This window comes from Mirounga angustirostris, unplaced genomic scaffold (assembly GCF_029215605.1).
Source record: "Mirounga angustirostris isolate CCGP_5_RB_7025 unplaced genomic scaffold, mMirAng1.0.hap1 SCAF_10, whole genome shotgun sequence".
In the NCBI taxonomy this organism is placed as follows: domain Eukaryota; kingdom Metazoa; phylum Chordata; class Mammalia; order Carnivora; family Phocidae; genus Mirounga; species Mirounga angustirostris.
In genome coordinates, this window is record NW_026991718.1 from 119,738,295 (window position 1) to 119,761,740 (window position 23,446).

The window sequence follows — 23,446 nt, forward strand, 5'->3', positions numbered from 1 at the left end:
AACCGAGGCTCAGAGGGATTTGGGGCTGGCTGAAGAGCCCACCAGGAGGGCTCCGTGTGACCCAGGAAGTCCACGCAGAGCCATGATAGGGCTCAGGACTAAAAGATCCGAAGAGGGGTTGGGGTTTTGCTACTCATTGTTTTCATTTTGGTTTGTTTTGTTTCCCCACTAGGATTATGTCTCTCCTTCTAATTTTGGAAAACAAATCCCAAACCATCTGAGCCTTCCCAAAATCTGTTGCTGCCAAGAGAACAGCCCCGTGTTGTGGGGTGAGAGGGGGAGCCCCACTGCAGCCGCCCATGTGCCCCCCAGGCCGAGAGGGGGGCTGCTGGATGGTGGGGGGCCCAGACCGATCTTCAGTGAGCCACCCCCTCTCTGGTATAAAGACCACAAGCAGGTGGGGGGAGACAGGCATTAAGACTCCAGCACCCTTCCCAGCCAAGGGTCTGATTTAACTGGGAAGAGAAGCAAAGAGCTAGAGGTTACTTCGTTGGGTTCTCTGGCCCAAAGGGAGATGCCCACTGCCTGCCCCCTTGCTCCTCCCGCCACCTACCACCAGCCCCACCAGAGCAGCCCAAATTCATTAATAATGATTAGTCTCTCCTCAAAAAGAAGCGTGCAATCAAAGGGCCATTAAAATTAAGTGCTGGAGGAGCAGGTGGGGGGAGGGGACAAGGAGGGGGAAGGGGGAGGAGGGGGAGGGGCGGGCAGAACTGGGCAGGAATGTCTGCTGGACTCCGACATCTTGCTGCAAGACCTTGGTTGGGTCCCGTCTCACCTTGCTGCTGAGACTCAGTTTCCCTATCTCTGAAATGGAGGGGCAGTTGTGACTACGGTGTCGGGGGTAACGTGCATGGAAGCACCCGGTGGAGAGGCATTAACACTGGTTGACCGTGATATGAGGCTCCGGCACCATGACATGGTCCGGGCACCATGACCTTGTGGGGGAGTTAGTGGAAGGGGAGGGGGTGACGTCACCCGCTAGCCAGAGTCCCGAGCAGCCCCTGCTCACTGTTCTGCTGCCCGCACTCTGGTCCCTGGCCTCTGGACAAGAACAGCAGAGGCATCCAGAGCAGCAGGGCAGGGGAGGGGAGGGGAGGAGATGGAGGGGGAGCCAGGACACCCCTAGACCTTGGGGGAGGCTGAGTCAGACAGGGCTTCCCAGACACTGACAGCCACTCGGCCCCCCGCTTCCCCGCCAGCCCTCTGGTTTCTGGGGAGGTCTCAGGGCGCAGAGAGGAAGCCCTGGTGCCCCCCACCTACCAACTGACTCTCAAAGTGCCCTGGGTGACCAGAGACCAGACAGAGCCCTCTGTGGGGCACCGGGACACCCAACATGGAGCCCCCTGCCCGGCAGCTGGGAAGTACACCCTTCTTTCTCAAGGAACAAAGAGAGGAAGCAAAAGAAGTAGCCTCTCGGGCCCACGCCTTCCTTGGGAGAAGGCAAGATGCCAAAACTCCAGATATGCTGATCCCTGGGTTTGTGTGGACTTCTGATTCCTCTTGAGGACAGGAAATGAGATTTTTACAAAGACCCCTCTCTTGTGCCAAGCGCTCAACCTTGTTACTTTTCCATATAACAACCACAAGGACACCGCGAGGATGATATTCGTCATTCCTGGTTTACAGAGGAAGAACTCAGCAAGGCGTGCCCGAAATCCTGCATCTGGGGCAGTTACGGTGCCAAAGCCAAGACTCGAGGCCGGGAGCATCGGGGCCTGAGCTGCTGCTTCTCCCACTCTCCACCTGACAGCCAGGCCCCCCGCTCCAGGGATCAGGGCGGTGTGGGTTGGAGGGAGCTTCGCATGGGGACACTCCCCCGCTTCCCTGTGTGCCCAGCTGTGGCTCTTGTAGGTTTGAGTCACACCATCCTCCCCAAAACCCCAGGAAGCCAGGGCTCTTGTACTCATACTCCAAGGTCGAGGGATGTCCTAGAGACAATGGACTCAACTTGACAGCCTGTAAAGTCCACAGGGGCGTGGTCTGGCCTTGCTCCCCCCCACCCTGGGCCCCACGGGCACTGTGCTGGGATGGAGAGACAGATCAATAAATACATGATGGGTGGAAGGGGCTCGGTCACAGGAGGGAGGGACGACAGGTTACACAGCAGGGGAGGCTCTGGGCAAGAGGCGGCATCCAGAGCCAAACAGCAGGGCTCAGATCCCCACTTGGCCACTTCCTAAGTGCAAGTTTAAAGTGTCTCTGTGTCGATTTTCTTACCTGAAAATGACAGTAATAACAGTTCTTATCAGCTAAGGCTCTTCCGAGAAGCACGTGAGTCACCGCAGCCTGGCACCTCGTGAGCACTCTATACCACTGTGGATGGGCAGAGGGCGGGCGGCCCTAAGGCTCTGGGGCTGGCCCACAGCCTGGCCCCGAGCTGTCCTTATAAGGCCACCCGCAGTGGTCAGACTCCACACATGCACAAGCCTGAGAGTGAGTCCTTCAACTTTGCACCCCGGGCATCTGCTGGGTCTCACCCTAGTGCCCACCCCCAGCTGTCCACAACTTTGCCTCTGGACTCCCCAGTCCCCTCGGGTCTGGCGGGCCCCCACCCAGAGGACAGGGGCTTTCGGAGACCCACCCTGCCAGGGTCTCCAGCCTGGGATAGTGAGCTACTCAGCACTGAGAGGTTACAACAAAGGCTGGCTGGCCACTTGGAAACCTACAACCCCTCAGAAGCTTGGAGAGCTGATGGGCTGAGCGTCACCTTTGCGAATGATCATAGCGCCACCTGGTGGTAGTATTGGGGATGGCCCTGCAGGCCCCGGAGGACAGGGCATCCTCCAGGCCGCCCCCGACCCACCCCCACTCTGCCCCCCACACTTCGATGAGTTATTTTCATATATTGACGTCTAACAACACTCCAAAGAAGGGATTGTTATCCTTTTCACAGATGAAGACGCTGAGGCCCAGAGACACAAATTTACTTGCCCAAAGTCACACAGCTAGCCAGGATTTGAGTCTTACATTTACAGCCTTCCCTCCTAATTGCTAAGCCTCGAGGGATTCGGTGAGAAAGAAAACAGACACTCCCCCCCTGGTCTCCTGAAGCTTACAGCCTCACTGGGGAAAGAGAAATCACAAACTTATTTCTTAGGGGCTCTCTGTGCACTTGGTGCTGGGCCAGGTAGTGGGGATGCCATGCTGAAGGTGGCCAGGATCCCTGCCTGAATGTACTTTGTGGGGAAGATGAAAGTTAATCAAATGATCGCACAAATAAATACACAGCAGTGACAAAAGATGTGAAGGATAGGTATGGGTTCTAAGACCAGACATCCGGGTGCCTACCTGGCCTGGGGGTCCGGGGAGTCTTCCCTGGAAAAGTGAGGTATGGAGCTGAGATCTGAAAGATGGCCAGACCTTACCCAGGCAGAGAGACATTCATTTTTTTCATTGGTAAACCAATGTGTCACATACCCACGTTTTCACTCTTTGCTACACATATATCAACCCATAACTAATATACTGAAAATATGCTTGTGCAACTTTGTAACTCCTTATTGCTCTTAAGATGTTTGCATGTCAATACATAGAACCATTTGCTTCAACTAAGGAGGCTGTCATACCATTGGCATCGGCCACATGCACTGCAATGTATTTATCCTTGTCCTGCTGATGACACTTGATTGGTTTCCAAATCTTCACTCCTACAAACAGCCAACATCCTCCAAGCGCATGCATCTCAAAGTGCACGCGTGTTTGAGCTCCCCTGAGGTATGTGACCGTATTCTTTCAAAGACATTTCAACATCATTTTGATGGGAGTGAGGAGAAAACAAGTTTCTATTAATGAAAAATTTATACAAAAACACATTCATTTACTACTTCATTTACCCTGGCTGAAGCCAAGTTAAGGTTCTGGAAAACATTGGCCAAAATGTTTCCCACATTTCTTTTTTTTTTTTTAATTTACATTTCTGTAGACCTCGTTCTTTCTTCCCTTTCTTTCTATAATTTGTCCAAGACAGACAACTGCTTGGAGACATACTTAATGGGTTTCAAATAATTTTTTTAAGTCACTTGTTTCATAAACAAGCCAACCTTTGCAAGCCTGAGTTCAGAACTTCAGCTGAGTACTGTGGCTTTCAGTTTGGTAGGGGTTGGTAGCACCCACCTCCCCCACCCACCCTTGCCCTCTCACCTCCCCACCCCCTACCGTGACTATACCATGTGGCCTGCCCATAGTTTAATACCTAGAGATAGGTGGTGCCTGGGAGGAGGGCTCATGCTGCCATTCAAGCATTTGCACAGTGCCCAGTCTGTGAGCAGGTACATGGGAAAACCTGGAGTTAACCAGCACCATATTTCCTGTTGATCCCCATCATGTGTTATGTGCCCTAAGCATGGCTCTAGGTGCATGCATAAACTCCATATTAGAGGTTTCTAGAGTGTCAGGTGTGAGGGAGACCTTGAGACCATGGTGGTGGGAAGCAGCGGGTGGGAGGTCAGGGGATGAGGGGTGACAGCCCCTTTTCTGCAATTGCCCCTGATTCTCAGAGCTGTGGTGAAACCTGGACAATATTAGACTACTGAAGGGTGAAAGAGATTCCGTGGTTAAGCCTTACCAGATTCATTCACTGGGCACTGGACTGTCTACTCTGTCAGGAGCTGAGCTCAGCTGAGCAAGGCCGAACAGAAAGTCACACCCCGGGAGCCAGGGCATCTGATCCAGAAGCAGTTTCAAAATCTGCCACCAGGTGGAAGCACAGTTCCTGGCCCGGGTCTCTCACTGGCTGAGGGTCCACTGAGACTCTCAGATCTGCATCCAGACGGTGCCTTGTGGTTCCACAGCCTGTCTCAGCTGTGTCATTCATTCTGGGTCCCCCTGGCCCCATCACAAAAACCCTTTAGCTGGATAAGATACTACAGTCAGCTGACGCACAGAGAATCTCCTGTGTCCCTGAGAGTCTGCTCCAAAGGAACCTGTTCTGCTCCATCACTTTGGAAGCATAGGGCGGGGCTACAGGACAGCCCAGGAAAACCCAGGAGGCAACATGAGGAGGTTCACGCCAGTGAGGACTTCCAGAGTCCAACAAAGGATCCCTACTCTCTGCCCCGGTTTCTGTCCCTTCCCCTGGGGCCCTAAGGCCTTGAACCTGGCTCAGCTTCACTCCCACAAACAGTGGTGATCTTCCCTCTGGCCCAGCATGGGACCTGGCAGCTCAGCCCTAGGGAGGTAGACAGAAGCCTAGAAGTCAGTGGCCACATCCCAAGGCCTACCGTCTTCTCTGCCCACTCTTCCAGGCAGCCCTGATCTCACTGGCCAGACCCCTACACCCTATGAACCAGCACAGGAGGGCCCTATGTGACGCTCTCCATCTCTGAACCAGCACCGATTCATCTGATGGCCACTGGGATACTGTCTCTGGCCTCACTTCCAGCCCTTGGCACCCCCTTCCCCAGTCAGGCAGACCAGCCTGTATGGAAAGGTGAGGAAGGACTAGCTGCAACCTGGAGAGAGCCTGGTCGGAAGCCCGAGGCCTGAGGCCTGAGGTCGGGCAGGTTCCCAGCTGCACGCTCACAGCTGCCCGCATGCATGATCCCTTCATCAGTGCCTGCTGATTATAATCAGCACAAGCATGGATGCTTGTGATCTTTTACTGTCCTGTGCCCTCCTAACTGGGAAGCTCCATAAAAGAAGGTGCCATGTTCACCCCTATAAGCCCTGCACTGAGCACAGTGCCTAGCACATAGTAGGTGCTCAGATAGTAACTGGAATAAGTAAAAGAATAAACGGATATCTTCCCAGAAGGTATCCCATACTTCCCACAGTGATCGCATCTCATTCTCCCTACCAACCTACTGAGTGGGTGCTGTAAATACCCCCACATTACAGTGTATTCATTCCTTATCACTGCAGGAACAAATCACCACGAACTTGGTGGCTAAAACAACACAATTTTATTGTCTTACAGTTCTGGAGGTCAGGAGTCCAACACAGGTCCCATGGGTTGAAATCAAGGTTTCGGCAGGGCTGGATCCCTTCTGGAGGCTCCAGGAGAGAACCCATTTCCCTGCCTCTTCCAACCTCTAGGGGGTGCCTACATGCCTTGGCTCCTGGCCCCTTTCCTCCATCGTCAAAGCCAGCAACATCCCATTACCCTGACTGAAGCCAGGAAAGAGTCTCTGCTTTAAAGACTCTTGCGATGAGATTGGGCCCGCCAGGATCATTTAGGATCGTATCCCAATTTCAAGATATGTAACCTTAAGCACATCTGCAAAGTTCTTTTTTCCATGAGAGATAACATATTCACAGGTCCCAGGGATTAGGACATAGACAGGTATTTGGGGGATGTGGGGGCAGAGGGCGTTGTCACACCTAGAACATGCGGATTCAAAAACACAGGTGAATTAACTTGCCCACCCCTCCCAGCTCATGACTGGGGAGAAAGACTAGGGTTCAAACCCGAGTCTTTCGGGCTGTAGAAGCTGAGCTCCTTCTCCCTTGTTGCCTTTCTTTGTAACCACCCAGGGTCTCTGGACCCCTTTTCAGAAACCAGAAGAGCAGGACCCATCAGCCCAGCCCCATCGAATAAATACCCACTTTTATTTATGGAGTGTTTTGTTTTGTTTTGTTTTTTAAGTCATGCTTGTCTAGGCAGTGAGAACATGTGCAAAAACTTTCATTTTATTTTCCTTTATGGACATCACATTAACATAAATACTTCCTTTTCATCTAGGGGAAGAAAGGATTAACCTACCTTATTGGCTAGAGTTGGGGGTTGGGCATGACGCTCCCACCACTGAATTTAAAGTGGCTTTTCTCTGCAATTACACAAATGGCCAGCAGATGGCGGGGCAGGCCCACAGCCGACTTCCCAGTCCCTTGGACCATCCCTTTTACGGGGTGTGGGGGTGGCAGGTGTAGAGGTCTTTCTCTTCTTTTCTCCAAAACCCATTCTAGGAGGAAATGCCCAGAGGAGTCCCAGCAGGGTAGAGCAAGGGCACAAAGTCCAGAGAGTCACCAAGCCTCAGGACAGCCTGAGGGCCTGCACTACCCCATCCCCTGAACCAGGCACCAGAACCAGAGATCAAGCCTGCACAAGTTGAATGGCTTGGTCACAGGACAGCAGAAGAGAAGGGCAGCTAGTTTACAGGACACTTAAGATAGCCAGGTACCTTACACACTTTTATACACATTTATTATTTCATCTCATCTTCCCTGTGGCCCAGCATGCGACCTGGCATTAAAAATAGTGAACTGGGGGCGCCTGGGTAGCTCAGTCGTTAAGCGTCTGCCTTCGGCTCAGGTCATGATCCCAGGGTCCTGGGATCGAGCCCTGCATTGGGCTCCCTGCTCCGGGGGAAGCCTGCTTCTCCCTCTCCCACTCCCCCTGCTTGTGTTCCTGTTCTCGCTGTGTCTCTCTCTGTCAAATAAATAAATAAAATCTTTAAAAAAAAAAAAAAATAGTGAACTGGCTGGGGAGATAGTAGCAATGTCAGCATCATTTTTTAATCTCTCCAAATTCCCACATAAAAATAAGCAGGGCAGGGCGCCTGGCTGGCTCAGTCAGTGGAGCCTGCACCTCTTGGTCTCAGCGTTGTGAGTTCAAGCCCCATGTTGGGCATGGAGCCTACTTAAAGAAAGAAAGAAGCAGGGCAAATCAGGAAAAACAAAACCCACAGACATTTGCTTCAAAATTAGGTGGCAAAGGTGTCCCCGTGAACACCAAAAGATGAGTGGGGGAGCACAACCTCCAGTAACCACCTGCATGTTATCTAGATGCCCCCAGGGATGGGGGGGTGGGGGGGACGTTCCAGGATTGGCCTCTGGCCCTTGGCACCCTATCTGCTGGTCAGCAGAAGGAAGCAAGGGGGTAATCTGAGGAGCCTAAGAAGAGCATGAAAAGACAATCTGAGAAGAGCAACCAGGACTGCAAGGGGTCTTGCCCTGTCCCACCGTAGGTGAGGTCAAGAGTCCTCCAGAAGGACTGAGGGGCTGGAGCTCTTCAGCCCTACAAGCTGACCCACTTGGATTCCCGTCCAGGACAGGGTTCCCTACTGAGGGCAAATTACTTGGAACAGGATCAAAATGGAGGAGGATCAATCAAGACAATCAAGAGGAAGGAAGGAGAAGATCCAGATAAAAGTGGAAGAAGGAGATTGAGCCAGAAACTTCAAAACGCCAGCCACCATATCCATGGACACCATGTAAAAACAAGACAGGGAGCTCATGAGGTTAGAAATGCCCACCTGAACATCTTCAGGTTTACGAAGACGAATTTCACACAAGAACAAACAACAGAAAAGCCTTGAGGTCAGATCCCATACGAATTTAGTTTAAGCCAAAGAAGAATCAAGAGCAAAATAGCATCTCTACAAAGAGTAAACACATTCCAGTAAGACATTGCTTGGGGATAGATCAAAATCATAACCTTCTATTTCAAAATTATCTAAAAGGCATTTTTTATTTAGGCAAGAATGAAAGAACAACATAAAATGGAATTAGAAAAATCTTATAAAGTGGCAAAAGTCATGGAAGAATTGGAAATACAAAGATATAAATCTTTTTAGAAACCAAGTATAAAATAGAAAGAACACGAGAGCAAATTAACTCAACCTTAAGATAATGCTGTTTACAAAGGTTAAACGAGGGAATACTTTGAATCAACAAGAAATGAAGAAAGAGATATTTTAAAATATTTGAGAGAAAGGGACAAATATTGAAATCAGACAAAGAAGTTCCAACACACAAATAATGAGTCCCTGAAAAGAAAATCAAAGCAAGAGAACAAAACAAATACTAAAAACTATAATTTAAGAAAACTTATCAAAATGTTCAAAAATTGAAATTACATATTGGAAGAACATACTGCATACCTGAAAATACCAACCCAAAATAATCAGACATATTCATGACATTTTAATAGAGGGGCACCTGGGTGGCTCAGTCGTTAAGCGTCTGCCTTCGGCTCAAGTCGTGATCCCAGGGTTCTGGGATCGAGCCCCAAATCGAGCTCCCTGCTCGGCGGGAAGTCTGCTTCTCCCTCTCCCACTCCCCCGCTCTCACTAACTCTCTCTCTGTCAAATAAATAAATGAAATCTTTAAAAAAAAAAAGACATTTTAATAGAATTACTGTTCTTTGAGGAAAGAGATAAAGATCCTTCGGTCATCTAGGCAAAAATACTACTACTAATAACTGACTGATAAGGAAAATAAATTAAGTTGTTAGCAGGTTTTTCAAGAGTAATGCTTTATGGCAAGAGAAAATGAAGTAACGTATTTAAGATATTCAAAACAGAAAAATGTAAGTTAATCATTTTATGTTCATCAAAACTGAATTATAAGTATAATAGACTCTGACAAATTGTTACAGACTCACTATATTGTTCTCATGAGCCTTTCTCTTTTTTTAAGATTTTATTTATTTATTTGAAAGAGGGGAGAGAGAGAAAGAGAGAGAGAGAGCACAAGCGAGGGGAGGGGCAGAGGGGAAAACAGACTCCCCACTGAGCACAGAGCTCAATGCGGGCTCCATCTCACAACTCTGAGATCATGACCCTGAGATCATGACCCAAGCTGAAATCAAGAGTCAGCTGCTTAACCGACTGAGCCACTCAGACACCCCTCTCAAGAGCCTTTTCTGAAGAACCTACCAGAGAACAAGCTTCAGACAGCCTAAATGACTAGAAAGACAAAGGGGAGCTAGTGAATGTGAAATATACAGTTACTGGTAAAACTAAAGCTAAACTGGGATCAAAAGGAGGTAATGGTCAGGTGCTCTGACATGTAGCTACAAAACCACTATTAAAATACAGACAGCAGAGGCATCTGGGTGGCTCAGTCTCTTAAGCATCTACCTTCAACTCAGGTCATGATCTCAGGGTCCTGGGATCGGGCTCCATGCTCGGCAGGGCATCTGCTTGACAATTCTCTCCCTCTGCCCCTTCCCCTGCTCTCTCTCTCTCAAATAAACAAATCTTTTCTTAAAAAATACAGAGGGCATAGACCAAGAAAAAAATGTTTTTAACTGGTCTCAGTAAGTACATTGGTGGTGGTATTACTTTTGTAATTTTGAGACTATTGTGTGTGTAATATAGGATAAAGCAAATAAGTAATTATGAGATATTCTAATTCTATTATCCCCTATACCCCTAAGAGCCCAATTCTCAGGATGGAAGAAAGGAGAGATGTAATACTAAAAACATTAAGTAAAAATCCTAAACATGAACTGGAATTATCAGTATGAACACAGGGTTCTGTCCTCTTGGTTTCTGGCTGAAGGGTGTGTGTGATAAAATATATTTCTTCATAGTGAAACCATGAGGAATATACATCTCTAGCACCCAGAGAGTGGTTGTGAAATATCATTTTCCACTTCAAAAATAACAATAAAAGTTCTTCTTGGAGAAAACCCTGATTCCAGGTCTGGAGCAGAAAATGACAAGGTGAGTCTGGTACATCCTGTCGTACAGGAAGCAAGGCAGCTTCAGAGGCATTGGGGTTATTTTGAAAGGACTCAAGTGCCAACTTGAAGAGGCTCTCACTGGCATGGTACAATGGAATGGGAGCATATGAGCTTCAAAAAGAATAATACTTGTGGTTGATTATAACCATCAAGTGTGTTTAAGTCCTAGAATTCATAATGATATTGAAATCATTTGCTCTCCTTTGGAGGATGATAAAGAACCAATTCATTCTCTTAAAAACTGGTAAATAAAGGAAAAGAATGAAGCATGTGCCCTGCCTTGTGTCCCCTCTGAACTGTACCGCGGAGTAACAAAGAGTCAATGAGGGGAGGTGTCTCTTTTCCAACAGTCCCTTTCCAACGGATAAATGAAAAAGAAAGGATGAGACTGGAATGTTGCCACTTGCAACCCTCCATGAATGAATGGACTCACTGATAATGAGCATCAACACCTGCCAAAACAGAAAGAGGGACCACCCAACATTATGTGCCATCAGATGGAAGAACACAAGGCCACTGGCAATGTAGCCAACGGGATTGAACATGAGTCTGATGAAGCCGCTGGACCCAGCCGCCAACATGCAGGAAGCACAGAGGATGGGGGAACACACTGAACTGGACGGTGAGGACCAAGTCAATAAAATCCAGGCTGTGGGAAACTCTACAAGTCAGATGGAAGTCCTTCAAATAATAGCTTGTAGGGAAAAAGAAAAATTAAAAAAAGGTAGAGGGTGACCTGTGGATTAAAAGAGACCTTAAAGATGTATCATTTTCTTTTTTATTTTTTTTAGAGATTTATTTATTTGAGAGAGAGCACAAGCACTCATGCATGTGAGTGGGGGGAGGGGCAGAGGGAGAGAATCTCAAGCAGGTGCCCCCCGCACTGAGCACAGAGCCCAATGCAGGGCCAATCCCATGATCCTGAGATCATGACCTGAGCTGAAACCAAGAGTTGGATGCTCAACTGACTGAGCCACCCAGGCGCCCCTTGTTGTCTTTTTTTAGTGGGCAAGTTTAAACAATAGTATCTAGGGATACACACTTAAGTAATAAAACAAAGTACTGCAAGAAAATCATTACAAAGTCAGGCTCCTAGTTAACTGGGGACGTGGGGGGGTGATAAAAGGGCTCAGATGGGGAAGGGGCACCTGGAGGGAGTTGGGAAAGGGGGTGCTTGCAAAGTTCTATTTATTAACTTCGGTCAAGGTTACAAAGATGCTTGCCGTGAGATATCTCATTAAACCATACATTTGTTCTGTGTGATTTTCTGCGCCCGTTTACTTTACAATAAAGAATTAAAAAAAAAAAAAAGACTGACTGAATGAACAGCCCTAGAAGGTCTCACTATTCTCTTTTGATGGATGACGAAAGGAAAACTCAGAGAGGAAAGAGGTTTGCCAAAGGCCCACACAGCTGCCAAGCTGCCCAGCTGGGCTCCAGACAGTTTCACCTGTGCATCGACAAACACTTGCAGACCGCTGCTGAGTTGATTGCAAACAGCTGAGTAGAACAGCCTGCCTTGAGGTTCATCCTTCCTGCAAGGGAGCGAGCAAGGGTGGGCGTAGGTGTAGGGAACAATGCTGGTCTTGACACCTCTCGGGTATAACCTTAGAGTGCCCCAGGGCCCCTCCTTTATGCAGGGCCCACCCCCTCTTGCTCCAGTCTCAGAACAGGGAAATGTACTGTTCTGCACCTGACCATCTGATGAAGTTTCACTTCTATTTCTCAACCCCTCCCAGGTTATTCTGTCCCCTGGAAAGGAGGGAGGGTCTGGGAAAGATCCTGGCCTGAAACGAAGAGGTCAGCTTGACCTCTCCTTGATACCTCATTTGGGGAGGGGGCCACCAGTGAGGTGGGGCCGGGGTTGGGGGGGAGAAGAAACTGTGTCTTCAGCTCTGCAGGCTGGAGCCCCTCCTTTATCTGCCTAGGTTTCTGGTGTCCCAGGCATTCAGTGCTTGGTGTCATAGAAAGCAGGAGCACAGGGGCTCCTGGGTGGCTCAGTCGGTTAAGCATCCGACTCTTGGCTTCGGCTCAGGTCATGATCTCAGGGTTGTGAAGTTGGGCTCCGTGCTGAGTGTGGGGTCTGCGTGAGATTCTCTCTCCCTCTGCCCATCCCCACCTCAAAAACTTAAAAAGAAAGCAGGAGTACAATATATGTTTGTTGAATGAATGAGTGAATGAATGAATGAATTTGATATATCATATTTTATTTATTTCACACAAAATCCAAGGCTCAACTAATACTTTTTAAATTATCATCTTTCACTATAAAATGGGAGTTCTGCTAACGCCTACCACGAAGAGCATTGGGAAGATTGAATCAGTTAATGAACATAAAACCCTTAGACTAGTATCTGGCACATACTAAATCTTCAATAAATTATTCCTGTAAAATGAGAGAAGTTGGCTTAAGGTCAGGATACAGCCGATGTGGGATTCGCGATCAGTATGGGGCCAGGGTCAGAGGTCAGGAGGTGGAGAGAGCTGGTTTAGCATGAAGTTAGGATTAAGGGACCAGTTTGTGGCCAGTGAGTGGTCAGATTTTTAAATTAGCCATGTATTTATTTATCACCACATTGTTCCAGAAGGACTTGAGGCAACTTTAAGGAATATGGACTGCAAAAAAACAGGAAAGAGAGAGATGGAAGTGAATATGATCCTGGCCTGGGGCATTCATGCCGGCACCCAGGGCCCTTTCAGCAGCGAGCCACGACTGAGTGACCAAATCCCAGGACCCTCTGGCCACTCTGAGGTCCACACTGACAGCCCAGGGTTGAGCAGAGCCAGCCTCTCAGAGGTCTGGCGAGAATCCCATGAGTTAACCCCATGCAAAGTGCTGGCACATAGCAAGTCCTCCATAAATGTTCACGATTATGGTCAGAACACAGGGCTGAGGTGGACTCGGAGGGCCTGTTGGGAATGTGCAGTGAGCCGTGGGGACTGACCACCCCAGCACATCTTTTCCCAGTGAGCAGCGCCCTACCCACCAAATCAGAGCCAGAAGATGTTCAGTGGCATCAGGCCAGGATGGCCAAATCCACTCCATCAGAGCTGCCCAGACCAGCAGCTCCAGAGATAACTGAAGGCCCTTGGCTCTGACTCCCTCTCCTTAGAATGTGCCCAGATGGGCTCTGCCAGACCCACCCCAGCCCCCAGGGCACCTCTTTTCTTCCTAATGCTGAATATGCTTGGCCAGATGAGGAAAAGCCCACAAGACGTATTTCAGATGTTGAATGTGTGTATGCGCCTGGGCACACACATGGGCACACGGGCACGCACACGGGCACGCACACACAAGAACATGCACGGGTGTGTTTGGGGTCATATTAGTTTTCCATGTCTATTGTAACAACCTCATCACTTAAACAATACATAGTATCCTATAGTTCTGCAAGTCAGACCTGAGCTAAAATCAAGGTGCGGCAGAACTGTGTTCCTTCTGGAGGCTGAAAGGGAGAATCTGTTCCTTGCTTCTAGCGGCTGCCCCCGTTCCATGGCCCGTGGCCCTCGTCCATCTTTAAGCCCACAATCACAGCATGTGGTTCTGATTCCTGTCTTCACATCCCCTTCTCCGACTTTGACTCTGTCTCCCTCTTATCAGAACCTTGCAATGATATCGGGCCCCACCTAGATAATCCAGGATACGCTTCCCATCTCAAAATCCTTCACGTCCTCACAAAAGTCCCTTTTGCATTGTAAGGTGACATATGCATAAGTTCTGAGTCAGGATGGGACGTCTTGAGGTGGGGGGGACATGACTCTGTCTAGCACGGGAGCCTAGGGTTAAAAACTCCTAGGATGCGGTGAAGCCCCCTGCTCTCTGCTCTATGGTGTGGAGGACTTTGGAACCAGGGAAAAGCCCTGCTCCTCAGTTCAAAGAAATGTCGGTAAAATGTCCCATCAGAAGATTTAAAAAAAAGGAGGAGGGGGGTGGTCAATCCTCTATTTGGATCTTCTAGAGTTTGGACAGTGCATTATACTCACTCCTGTGGTCCCAACATTCACCTGTGACATCAGCCAAGAGGCAAGAGTAAAGGACAACGAACCCAGGATCAGCTTTCACCTGCTGGGGAATGTCCAGGCTATGAAAGACTTTGTCACACCTCTTTGCTCACTTATGATTAGAAACATCAGTTCTTTACCAACTGAGATGACCCAAAGAAGCAATGGGCCAGGGACCATTCGGAGAGGCTATCCAGCTCTGCAGAAAATATAAACCAGACTCAAACAAAGACAGTGCTGGAGTGCCTACGGTCCCTGATCCATGTCCCACTTCCCCTGACTTGCTGACTCTGACTCTGGACTCCAAGTCACAGAGACAGTGAAGGAGTGATGAGGCTGAATGCTCAGGAGACCCTCCAGCCCCCAGGCTGTGAAAGCCACCCAGCTGGGGACCAATCAAGTATCCTTCCTGTAAAAAAAAGATTCTTTTAGGCGCAAGTCATAAATCTCCTCTTGTTCAAGTGACAGGTTGATTGTTGCCTTTGCTTACAGGAGACACACACATAGGAAGGTCAGCCTTCACAGTCTGAAGGGGACAGTTGGTCAAATACCAAGATCAGAACCAAGTCTATTAATCATTGGTCAGGAGTGTGGAGAGAAGGCCATGCTGGGGAATGGAGGCCCCCTCTAGGGACTCACACCCAGGTTACAACCAAGTGTTGTGCCTGGAAACTGTCGTGTCTCCACCTGGAAGCGTCCAAGCAAGCTGGGCTGACCCCTGCATTTAATTCTCAAAGGCAACCTTCACTATGTCCCTTAAGAACTGACAATTCAGGAGTAAAAAGGTAAAAAATAGGAAGGTGAGGAAATAGGGACAAAGGGGAAATGGTAAAAAGAAAACTAAGAGCGACCAGGGGTGAGGTTAGTGCAGACAACACAGCTTAGAGTCCTAGGCACTTAGAAGGCATAGACCACACATCTATGAGCTTCCTGGCAACCACTGTGAAAAGAGATACAAGATCCATCACATGACTCATTAGGCCTGTCAGCTAAAAGCAAAATCGCCCCCACCCCCGCCCTGAGGAAAATGCCCATTCCTATTACTAAAATGGGGAAGAAAGTTATTCTGGAGTTCTCATGGAGAGGCCACTGTGGACAAAATTAACACTGTCCTCATTAGGATCCTGACAGTAAATCCAACAACCAGTTTCCTAGAGCTATTTCTTTTTTTTTTTTTAATATTTTATTATTTATTTTGACAGAGAGAGAGACAGTGAGAGAGGGAACACAAGCAGGGGGAGTGGGAGAGGGAGAAGCAGGCCTCCCGCTGAGCAGAGAGCCCGATGCAGGGTTCGATCCCAGTACCCTGGGACCATGACCCAAGCCAAAGTCAGACACTCAACGACTGAGCCAGCCAGGCACCCCTCCTAGAGCTATTTTTTATAAGTCTTCTTGATGAAGGTCCACAGCAGAAAGCTGAAACCCCATTTAGTAAAAACAGTATTTCCTGGTCCATTCTCTAAGGTGAAGTGCTACAAAATACCTGTTCAGGTAAGGGTGGCTAAGAGCAGGCAGTTAAGTGCTGGAGGTGGTCCTTTATGAATTTATTCGTTTGGGAGATGTATGAATTTTTGCCTCAGTGCTTCCTGCAAGTTGACATTGGGAACCAGAGGCTTGATAAGACTTGGGTTCAATCCCCTTGGCTACATTCTCAGTGGGCTTGGGAAACACTAGACCTGGATATGTTTGAACTATCAACAATCACGCATGGAAATATGGATGCATTTCACCAACATAATGTTGAGCAAAAGAAACCAGACACCTAAAGGTATATACTGTATGATTTCAAGTACATAGAAGTATAAAAGCTGACAAAACTAAGAGACACTGCTGGAAGTCAGGAGAGTGAGTAACCTTGGGAAGTAGTGACCAGAAGGGAGGCTGAGAGTGAGTGTTCAGTACATGGATGGGCTTAGTTTGTGAAAATTCTTATGATATTATGGGCACTTTTCTCAATGTATGTTACACTTCAATAAAAAGTTTTTTTTTAAAGTGGTATCAGGTCATTATAGCACAAATTTAATATCAGGGGTTTGTGGGGGGACAGGGCCTCAGTCTGTGACCAAGGTTAGAGCTCATTCTAGGGCTGAAATCTAGGCTCAGCTGCAAAAAGGTCTAGCGTGGACCCAAGGTCAAGACCCATTTGTGGCTGAATCAGGGCTCATCTTAGCAGGACTCCTCACTCCCTGTCTCTCCCTTGACCACAGCCATTCCAGGGTCTGACCACTGGATGTCTCCACTCCACAAATTGCTAAATGAGGAGACCAGGCTGGACCGGGCTGCCTGGACCCATAAAGACCCTGAGCTGGGCGAGGTTGGAGGCTGCAGCACAGAGAATGACCAGGAAACACCAGGAAATGAATCCAAGTCGAGTAGAGCTGGCCAGTCTGGGCCTGGGATCCAGGTCCTGTGGAACAGTGGGCACAGTACAAGGAACCACAGAGGCAAGGCCAGCTCAGAAGCCCCCAGCTTTGTCCCCTACCTCAGTCAACATGATTTCATTCACTCATTCATTCATTCACTATTACTGAGCTCCTGCTCTGGGCCGGGCATTGAGGATTCAAGGACAGCAAGTGGGCCACAGTCCCTGTCATCACAGAACTCATGGGATACTCATACCTCCTCTCTCCCTTCCTGGTTTCTCTGAATGCAGCTCCCTGCCCAGAATCCACAGTGCCTTCCAAGCCCAGAACTCCTGTATTAGCATCTACCTGCCAACCAGCTCCTCAGCTCAAACCACCCCCTTCTTTTCTTGTTTGTTGTGTGTCTCTCCCATTAGGATACATGTCCAAAAGGGCAGCAGCCTCATCTGTCTTATAGACCCTGGTGCTCTCAGGGTCTGGCCTCGAGTAGATGATCGATAAATATTTGTTGAATGGAAATGGTTCCAATGGTTTCCTGTGGAACCAAGCAGAACAGAGCAGGGGGCTTCGTCTGGTCTAGGGCACCAAGCTCCCCAAGCCTGTGATTCTGGAGGAAGTCTCTGGCAGGACTGTGAGTGGGGTGGGTATGGGCACCTGAATCAAACAGAGAGCTGGAGGTTTCCGAGCTGAGGGCTGCAGGAGAATAGTGCTGTCAGCCTAGCTCACAGACCCTAGCACACCTCCACTTCCCTTTTTTCAAAAGTAAACATGGTGGGGGAGGGAAGAGACAGGCTTCCGTACCACCCCTTGATAGGCCCAGGGAGCAGGCTACAGGAACAGGAAATATGAGCTAGCAGAGATTAAGTAGGAGCCAGCTGGGGGTGCCCTGCCCGCCTCCAGCTCCCGGCAGCCTCCAAGCCACTCGAATCCAGCTTCGGCAGATGATAAAGGGCAAATAGACCAGCTGGACTGGGGCCTGCTAGGATCCTGGGGAGGAGACCTGGGGAATGAGGCAAGACGTGATTTTGGGGGAAACAGGCTGGAGGGAAGGGGATGAAGAGCTGGAGCTGTAGACAGATGCTTCCTGGAAGAGGGAGTAGAGAGTGAGAGCCTTGGATGGCCACATGGATGCAGGCAGCCATCCTGGACCCTCAGATGACCAGTTTGGGCCCATTTCCTTGAGTACCAGAGACAGGGGTACTAGCATGGGGTCTCCAGCACTAAGGTCTTCATTCTACTGCCACACACCTGTCCAATCACATTTGCGCACGGTGCTCCATGGGGGTTAGAGTAAGCCAGCACTGTCCAATAATGAACCTCTGCAATGATGGAAATGTCCTATAGCTAGGCTCTCCAGCATGATAGCCACTAGCCACATAGACCAGTAGCTACAATACTGGCCAGCAGAGTTCTAGACTCAGTGTAAGATAAGCAACGCCAGCTTTCCTCCTTCCCCCGATTTCTTTCTCACATTCGACTCTTTCCCTTGTGCCTCAAGCTCTCAGTCAATAGCTATGTTGTAATGGGTTTGAATTTCACAGGCCATGAACAAAAACAAATATATAAAATATTTTTCTAGAATTGAAGGTAATGGCTATCCCAAGTACCCATTCAGGCTAAGTGCACTCAAGTGAGGGCTTCCTCCCTCTGTTCTCTCAGAGTACATCTCAGTCTCAGGGCAGGACGGCTCTGGGGGTCGGGGGGACATTTGGAGCCTGCAATCCCCCATCCATGCTGGCGTCCAGCCATCAGCCCATGTTGCATTCATTCAATCCCTTCTTTAATCCCCAAACTTCATCTCTGGGTTCTACTATCCCTATCACTGCCGCAGGGGCAGGAGCGGCAGGTACAGAATCCCTCCTTGAAGATGCAACCCAGCATCTAACCCAACTATTCCCACCTCTCCATACACTCTGGTACTTCCTATCCCTTGTTAAGGGTGACTGAACACCTCCTATGTACCAGGCACATTCTAAGCACTTCAAAGCATCTTCCCAGCAATCTCGAAGGTAAATACTGTTATCATTCCCATTTTGCAGGTGAGAAACTGAGGCGCAGACAGGTAGTGTGGAAAAGCTCACACAGAAAGTATTCTCAGGCGAGGACTTCAAAACCAATATTCTGGATACACTTACCCAACAACACTACTTCTGGGAATTGATCCCAAAAATACGCTGGCAAAAGCCTGAGGCTAGCTATGCCCAAGACCATTTGTTATAGCACTCTTTGTAATAGCAAATGTTTAGGAACTACCAACATGCTCATCAACAGGGGACTAGGCAAATAAATCATGGTGCATTTACACAAGAAATACTTGGTGGCTGTAAAAAGGAATGAGAGTTATCTCTATACACTGTCATAGAGTGAACTGCAGAATACATTGTAATTAAATAAAAGTGTATATGATATGCTACAATTTATGTAAGAAAGGGGGGATAGAAATATATTTTTTTAATTAAAGAAAAAAAACAAAAACAAAAATTTTTTAAATCATTACCAGAGGAGCCTGGGTGGTGCAATCACTTAAGCGTCCAACTCTTGGTTTGGCCGCAGGTCATGACCTCAAGGTCGTGGGATCGAGCCCCACATTGGGTTCCATGCTTCTCGTGGCGTCTGCCTGAGACTCTCTCTCCCTCGCACCCATCCCTACCCACCCCCACCCCGTTCCCTCTCTCTCTCAAAATAAATAAATAAATCTTTAAAAAAAAATGACTACCAGTGGGAGAGGAAGAGACTGGAGGGGAGGGAGCAGAGGTGTAGAAGCAAGCCATACTTACTTGAATATACCTTTTTTGAAGACTTGGCTGTGGAATGGTAAAAATGTTTTATGTAATTATTAAAGCCAAATAAAATTTTAAATAAAGTAATCCCTAAAACTTAAAAGCAAAATGAAACAGATGTATGAAACTATGACTTAAATTCATAGTATAAGCACTTAGAGAAGAATTATTTCAAATAATTTGATTGTCTATTCCCATCGGGATACACTCAAAGGCCCAAAGAACAGCTTAAAAAAAAAAAGTTTTTACTCTTAAAATGTTTCGTCATCATGTTGTTAATAAAAATTGTTATTTTATACATTAGAGGATAAAGCAAATAAATCTAATGTTATTGCCATTAGAAACCAAAACTCTTAGCCTACAAGAAAATAAAAATATAAAATGGAAGAAATTTAGTAAAAAACTGCAATCTAGATTGAAAAAGGAAACATCAGTGTGAATTCAAGATCTCTTTTAAAAAATGCCTGTAGCCAGGGGCGCCTGGGTGGCTCAGATGGTTAAGCGTCTGCCTTCGGCTCAGGTCATGATCCCAGGGTCCTGGGATCAAGTCCCGCATCAGGCTCCCTGCTCACGGGGGAGCCTGCTTCTCCCTCTGCCTCTCTCTCTCTCTGTTTCTTATGAATAAATAAATAAAATCCTTAAAAAAAAAAAAAATGCCTGTAGCCAGACTCCTGGGTGGCTCAGTCAGTTAAGCATCTGCCTTCAGCTCAGCTCATGATCCCAGGGTCCCAGGATCAAGCCCCTTGTCAGGCTCCCTGCTCAGCAGGGAGTCTGCTTCTCCCTCTCCTCCCCGATTGTGCTCTCTCTCTCTCACTATCTCTGCTGCTGTCTCTCTCTCTCTCTCAAATAAATAAATAAAATCTATAAAATTAAGTAAAAAGAAAAAAGGTCTGTACCACTTAAAAGGCATAGAAACAATTACCAATACAGTAGCTATGATCAACCCTAGAGAAAACAGTGTGCAAGATCAAAGTACTTTTTCCCATAAAAGAACCAGGGTTCCTTGGAGAAATGGCTGACCCAGGGTCTGGGGCAAAAAAATGTACAAGGTGAACCTGGAACATCATGTCATTCCAGAAAGTAAGGGAGCTATAGGGTCATATCAAAAGGGCTCAGAAGCCAATTTGAAAAGGCTCTCACTGGCCAAAGATGAGACGATGTGAGCAACAATATGGTTTAAAATCAAGCAGGTTTAAAATCTGTAAATTCAGGGGCCCCCGGGTGGCTCCGTTGGTTAAGCGACTGCCTTCAGTTCAGGTCATGATCCTGGAGTCCCAGGATCGAGTCCCGCATCGGGCTCCCTGCTCAGCAGGGAGTCTGCTTCTCCCTCTGAGCCTCCCCCCTCTCATGTGCTCTCTCTCTCATTCTCTCTCAAATAAATAAAATCTTTTTTAAAAATCTGTAAATTCATACTGATACTCAAAAAAAAAAAAAAAAAAGGAAAGGAAGAAGAAAACCTCATTGGATTTCCTTTGAACATGTTAACATGCCAAACTCATCATTTGAAAATTGGTTTTAAAGAGAAAGAATCAAGCATTTTTCCGATGTGCACTGAATCTCATTGTAACCAAACAATTGGTTAGAGAAAATTTCTCTGATCACAATGTTTCTGCTAATAAATGAAAACAAAAGTTTAGGAGTTAGAATTTTGTATTTTACAACATTTAGCAAAACAATGGACTTGGGCCATGCTCATCAATCACTAGAAATTTCACAGAAAGAAAGACAAATATGCAATGTGTCTCCTGACAGAGGTATACAACGTCACCTGTGAAGTATTTTTGCTAAAAGAAACATTTGACCTGGCCCTGTCCAGAGGTTGGTCATGTGAAATAAAGGGGTTAGGGAGTCTATTAAGTGATACCACAGGGATGCAATTAGCAAAATCCAGAACGTGGGAAACGCCACAGGACAAATACCTCATTTCTTCAATAAGTAAATTGAAGACAAAGGGAGAATCTCTCCGAGGCCTGTCTATTTCACTCCCACACATTCCATTTTAAAAAGAGAGGGAGGGAGGGAAAACCTATAGATTGAAAAGAGACTTAAGAGATATCAAGCAATGCAATGTATGTTGCAATGCTTCATATGTTTTAAACTTAGGCAACAGTTGGGTATATTTCGACACTGACTGGGTGTTTGATAATATTAAGAATTTGTTGTTCATTTTTTAGGTGATAATGGTTTTGTGCTTACATGTTTAAAGTTCTTCTCTTTTAGAGAGGCATAAGGAAATGTTTACAGATGAAATGATATGATGCCTGATACTTGCATCCAAATAACCCAAGAAAGGAGAGGGGTAGATGAGCATATAATAAGTTTATTCCTGGGTTGTTAACTTTTGAAGCTGGGTGATGGGTACCTGGAGGTTCATTATATTCTTTTTCCTACTGTTGTGTATACTTAAAATTTTCTATAATAAAAAGTTATTTATTTATTTATTTGAGAGAGAGAGTACAAGCGGGGGGAGGGGCAGAGGGACAAGCTGCCTCCCTGCTCAGCAGGGAGCCTGACACAGGGCTCAATTCCAGGATCCCAGGATCATAACCTGAGCTGAAGGCAGACACTCAACTGACTAAGCCACCTAGGCACCCCTAAAATAAAAAATTTTAAGGAAAAAAAAAGTAACATTAATTTATTTTTATTCTTTCTGCATTTCTTCTGTCCAAACTACCTCCAAGCCAAAGGTACTAGTCTGAACCTGAGAAAGGTAAAGGAATAAGAGACTTTATAAAAAAAAGAAAGAAAGAAAGAAAGAAAGAAAGAAAGAAAGAAAGAAAGAAAGAAAGAAAGAAAGAAAGAAAGACAGACAGACACTGGTTAATACTACAAACTATTTTTTTTAATATATTTTTTTAAAGATTTATTTATTTATTTATTTGACAGAGAGAGACACAGCAAGATAGGGAACACAAGCAGGGGAGTGGGAGAGGGAGAAGCAGACTTTCCACGGAGCAGGGAGCCCGATGCGGGGCTCGATCCCAGGACGCTGGGATCATGACCTGAGCCGAAGGCAGACGCTTAACGACTGAGCCACCCAGGCGTCCCCACAGACTATTTTTTAAATTGAGGTGGAGTTCACCCAAGATAAAATGAACCTTTAAAAATATATGGCTCGGGCGCCTGGGTGGCTCAGTTGGTTGGGTGACTGCCTTCGGCTCAGGTCATGATCCTGGAGTCCAGGGATCGAGTCCCGCATTGGGCTCCCTGCTCAGCGGGGAGTCTGCTTCTCCCTCTCCCACTCCCCCCTCTCGTGCTCACTCTCTCTCTCTCTCTCAAATAAATAAATAAAATCTTTAAAAATAAATAAATAAAAATATATGGCTCAGGGGCACCTGGGTGGCTCATTGGTTAAGCATCTGACTCTTGATTTCGGCTCAGGTCGCCATCTCAGGGTGGTGAGATCAAACCCTGCATCCAGCTCCTGAACTCAGCAGGAAGTCTGCTTGAGATTCTCTCTTTTCCTCTGCCCCTCCTGCTGCTGGCACACTCTCTAAATAAATAAATAAAATCTTAAATAGATATATATGTATATAAATACAGTTCAGCAGCATTTAGTATATTCACAGTGTTGTACAACCACCATCTCCGTCAATTTCCAAAACATTTTCATCCCCCCAAAAGGACACCCCATACTCATTTAGGTAGTCCCTCATTTCCTCCTTTCCCCCAGCCACTGGCAACAGCCTGTCTGCTTTTTGTCTCTGTGGATATCCCTATTCTGGATATTTCATAGAAAGGGAATCATATATGATCTTTTTATTTGGAACTGTGTCCAGCCACACAGTTTGCTGAGCTCTATTACGGACCAGGCACTAATCAAGTACTAGAGATAAGAGGGTGCTGAAGACAGATGAGATCTCTGCCTTCACGGGGCTTACGAGACAGCC

General features: G+C 47.2%; 1 long non-coding RNA gene across 1 annotated transcript in view; it reads right to left on the minus strand.

Annotated features, from left to right (window-relative positions):
* The window catches only part of LOC135361689 (uncharacterized), a 34,491-nt gene that overhangs the window by 6,228 nt on the left and 4,817 nt on the right, over positions 1 to 23,446 (minus strand). Inside the window, exon 2 of the long non-coding RNA XR_010405371.1 lies at positions 2,055 to 2,220. This is a non-coding gene — a long non-coding RNA (uncharacterized LOC135361689). The remainder of the gene's footprint in view (positions 1 to 2,054; positions 2,221 to 23,446) is intronic.